Source organism: Ascaphus truei, chromosome 11, assembly GCF_040206685.1.
Source record: "Ascaphus truei isolate aAscTru1 chromosome 11, aAscTru1.hap1, whole genome shotgun sequence".
In the NCBI taxonomy this organism is placed as follows: domain Eukaryota; kingdom Metazoa; phylum Chordata; class Amphibia; order Anura; family Ascaphidae; genus Ascaphus; species Ascaphus truei.
The window spans coordinates 43,741,148-43,746,349 of record NC_134493.1 but is presented as its reverse complement, the minus strand read 5'-3'; positions in this window follow the sequence as shown (position 1 = coordinate 43,746,349).

Genomic DNA, 5,202 nt, shown 5'->3' with positions numbered 1-5,202 from the left:
CAAGAAAATCAGACAGAAAAGGATTTTGAAGGATAAAGACATCGGGCCATATTTGCTAAGTGGTGCCCTGGCACCTAAACCGGCAGCTGGCGTCTTTACACGAGACGGGAGGAACAAGGAGGCAGAGTGTCCAAAAATTAGGGGGGAAAATGGGAACGGAGGGGATTGTAAAATGGGACTTTTTCATGTTTTCTGCTAGAAGGATAAATGTGTGTATAATGTAATCACCACTGGGAAGAGTGCTGTCTGCTTTTGGTGTGACGTCCCGGAGAACTGAACGGTTGATCATGTTCTCTCGTTTTTAGTTGTAAATGTTACAACAGTTTTAATCTGAAGATATAGATAAATGGTGTATTGTTTCCCCCATTAGCTTTTCAGATGGAAGGAGAGACTTACCTGAGTGCACCTTCCTTTGAACAATTTACATTATGGGAGATCCATGTACAGTATTTGGGTAGGATGAAGTATCAAACTCAAATCTAAATAGGAGAACGCAAAGTCCTTGGCGCAACTAGGGGTATAAAGGCCACTCCCGCACAGGTGTTGTAATCCGTCCAGGTACAAAGTCCTTAGATACACTTGATCTCCTCAGGATACGATATTTCCGCCCTCTTTGCGAGCCAATCAGCAATCGGATGTATAAGGGAGCTCCACCTTGGGGGCCCGAGGTAGCCAGGTTGCTCAGTAACTGCCCCTCGCTGTCAGGGGCCAATTGTCTGATGCATGTATCTTGTATCTCAGGACTTTGTACCTGGACGGATTACAACTCCTGTTCTGGAGGGGTATTTATACCCCCAGTTGCACCAAGGACTTTGCCTTCTCTTATTTTTATATCAGTTTTTCAGGCCATTGGATAGATTTCTTGTATTGGTCTTCGGCCGCCGTCCTATTTTTTCCAATTATGAATAATTAGGCTTTGTATCACACTAACACTTATTGATTGTTATTTTAGTAGTTTAGTCACTTTGCAATTCACTGTGCGCTCAATCTTAATATCACTTTATCACTCATTCAGTGGTAGTTAGCATTTCACCATTTTTATATTAGGTAGAGAGCTTATTGTATGTTTTATTTAGTATTAGTTTTCAAATCTAAATAGGATGGAAACCAGTGACAACCACTAATTCAGCCACAAAACAAGGCTGTCTCACATGGAACGTGACCACTACACAGCAGGAAGTACCACACAAAATCAATTGGAACAATGTAGAGAAGTGGAGGGATCAGGATGAGATAAAAGAGGGCGTTTGGGTCTCTGCGAGGTAACCCGGATACATCTCTGCTCAAAGTAATATGCAACTGCAGCTGAATCTCCCTCCCACGGCTTCACCGATAAATTGAGAGAGAATTGATAATCTAATTAACTATTTGGTATGTCTGAGTTGATTAGGCAAACTCCTCCCTTAAGTGTTAGTCAAATGCATGTGATTATGGTACTTACGTCACTGTAACTTGGCTGTGAGCCACACGGCTGTGTAACATCAAAAGAGTCACATCTTAAGTGTCATATCTAAAGTGTCTACAAGAGTTCATTTTGGAGTTGAAATTGGAGGTAAAGACTGGAGGAAGATCTGGACTCTGCATTACAACGTTGCCGCTGTGAGACATTCACTTTTAACATCTGTGATTATTTGTTCACTTTTATCCTCCATTACCTGTGAAGTCTCTCCTCCTGCATCTCACTATGCCCTCCCTATTGCTTTTTCTGTTTACTGTTTTCTCACTCCTTTGTGAATGTCTCTGTTCTCCCCAACATCCCCACTCCCCACTGCACCATTATTTATACACCTCTCTCCCAACAACTTCTTTACCCTCAATAAAAACACCCACACAAATCCTCTATTCACACCCTCTATCTACTCCTTCCCACTGCTGGGGATCTCCCCCATAGCCTGAAGCCAGACACACACACCTGATCTCATTCATGCCTCCCTGCCATCTCTTCCCCTGTAAATAGTGTTAACCTTTTCATTTAATACTGACCAGCCTTAAATCTCACCCCACAAATCAAGTATCCCAATAGCCTGCACTCATGGCTATTGTCCCACACTCGGTCACTCCTACCACCCATCTTGACCAAGCACTGCCATCTACAGCCCTTACTCCCTCACCTACTGTCCCTGTAAGTTTCCCATTAAACCTCTTAGATTGTAAGCTCGTCGGGGCAGGGATTTCCATTCCTATTGTCTGATTTTGCTGCACTTATTGTATAATTATAATTCCCTGTACTGTATTCTTTATGAAGCGCTGAGTACACTTTTGGTGGTATATAAATAAAGACATACAATACAATACATGTTTTATTTTTATTTTAAATAAATCGGTCCTGACGTATTAGATAATACTTACTACATTATTAGTAAGAAACAGATACATAAGAGCGCTCACCCTAGGTATCGTCCTGGTAGTTTAAATGTAGCAGGTGCAAGGAGGTGAGTATTTACCCGACAGAATACACCCAAGAAGGTTCAAAAGATTCCCACATAATTGCACGCAGTGCTAGGACAAATGATATCAGACCATTGCAATGGTTATATCAGACTGCAATGGTTATATCAGACTGCAATGGTCCATGCAGTCTGATGATAATTTGTCCTAGCACTGAGTGCAATTTTCTGGGGAATCTTTTGATCCCTCTTGGGTCTATTCTGTTTGATACATTATTATTATTATTATTATTATTATTTAATTCAACTTGTAATGCCAATTTTAATGAGTTTTAATATACTGATCACCCTTTGATTTCTATAGCAGGTTTTATCACACCTCCCCAGCAAATTTCCTATTTGTGATCATTTGTTGCCAATATTCCCAGCAGTTTGTGCTGCAGACTGTAACAATAATGTTACCTTCGTAAAATCAGGATACATTGTAGCTGCTGAGTTACACTGATTGAAGGATTGATTGAAATGAAAAGGCAGATTTCGTGAACCCTGGGAGCAGGATCATTGCTGATCAATCATGGGAAAACCAGCTTAGAATAGATAATTTGTTTAAAATAAAGGTAATCAAAGGCTGCATATATTAAAACAAATATCCCTTAAAGTTTTGCTTGGATTGCCCCTTCACCATAGGAATAGCGTTATTATTTACATTCACTCATCACTTTTCCCCTCCTGTCAATGAATCCGGTGTGTGTGACACAATTGTCAGGAAGCAGGGCTCACGCAACACCTCCTTACCTGCCTCGGAGGTTGTTGCTGTCGCCCCTCGCTCCCCGCTGGTGTATCCCCGGCGTGGTGCCCGGCCACCATCTTGTCGGGGCGCGCGCAGGAGGAACTTACACAGCGCGCGCCTCCGACGGTAATTTATTCACCCCTCTGGGCTTCTGGCCACGCCCCCCTTCAACAGCTGCAGTCCCGCTCCAGCCTTTACTTTCCACAGCTGAACACAGGCAATGATTACTGCCTGCACCTATCGCAAAGCGCTCCAAACCTTTATATTTAATATTCAAGGACTCCATTTCTACAGGCTCAGAACCACAAGATTGGCGTAAAGCAGATGTGGTGCCTATATTTAAAAAGGGAGCTAGATCACAACCAGGAAATTACAGACCTGTAAGCCTGACTTCAATAGTAGGGAAACTACTTGAAGGTTTAATACGGGATAATATTCAGGAATACCTAATGGAAAACAAAATTATTAGTAATAGTCAGCATGGATTTATGAAGGATAGATCTTGCCAAACTAACATTATTTGTTTCTTTGAGGAGGTAAGTAGGAATTTAGACCAGGGTAATGCAGTTGATGTGGTCGACTTAGATTTTGCATAGGCTTTTGATACGGTTTCACACAAGAGGTTGGTGTACAAAATAAAGAAAATTGGACTCAGTAATAATATATGCACCTGGATTGAAAACTGGTTAAAAGACAGACAACAGAGAGTTGTCATAAATGGAACTTTTTCAGGTTGGGCTAAAGTCGTGAGTGGAGTGCATTTGGGATGCAAGAATAAAAAGGCGACTTACAAATTAAATGGGGATAAATTGGGGGAATCCTTGATGCAGAAGGATTTAGGAGTGCTTATAGACAAGGCTTAGCAATAGTGCCCAAAGTCATGCAGTAGCTGTAAAGGCAAACAAGATCTTATCTTGCATCAAACGGGCAATCAATGGAAGGGAAGTAAACATAATTATGCCCCTTTACAAAGCATTAGTAAGACCACACCATGAATATGGAGTACAATTTTGGGCACCAATCCTAAGAAAAGACATTATGGAACTAGAGAGAGTGCAGAGAAGAGCCACCAAATTAATAAAGGGGATGGACAATCTAACTTATGAGGAGAGGCTAGCTAAATTAGATTTATTTCCATTAGAAAAGAGGCGTCTAGGAGGGGATATGATAACTATATACAAATATATTCGGGGACAATACAAGGAGCTTTCAAAAGAACTATTCATCCCACGGGCAGTACAAAGGACTCGGGGCCATCCCTTAAGGATGGAGGAGAGGAGATTTCACCAGCAACAAAGGAAAGGGTTCTTTACAGTAAGGGCAGTTAAAATGTGGAATTCACTACCCATGGAGACTGTGATGGCAGATACAATAGATTTGTTCAAAAAAAGGTTGCACATCTTTTTAGATAGGAAAGGTATACAGGGATATACCAAATAAGTATACATGGAAAGGATGTTGATCCAGGGAGTAATCCGATTGCCAATTCTTGAAGTCAGGAAGGAATTTATTTTTCCCCATTGGATGATATGACTCTGGGGTTTTTTGTTTGCCTTCCTCTGGATCAATAAGTAAGTATACAGTAGATATAGAATAAAGTATTTGTTGTCTAAATTTAGCATAGGTTGAACTTGATGGACATACATCTTTTTTCAACCTCATCTACTATGTAACTATGTAACCATGTAACTATATGTAACCATGTAACATGTCAAAGTTCCTATAATTGAACTGCTACCAGTCCCTCAGCATGAGAGGCGTGTGTACTGGTTACTGTGTGATGTTTGTTCTTGTGCTTTTCAGTTACTTTGTAATTTAGAGATAATAAACATACTCAGGATAATAATCATTAGAAATTAAACAGAAGGGGTATGGCTGTGTGTTTTCCTTCATTGCAGCCTCACTATTTGTTGCTATGTAGGACTGCACGTGTTTCATGCCAACTCCAGACTCCAGTCCTCAAGTGCCACCCTGGAGTTGGCTCCCTGAACTACACTGTATCTCCTGCTCTTTCCCCTGTGCACA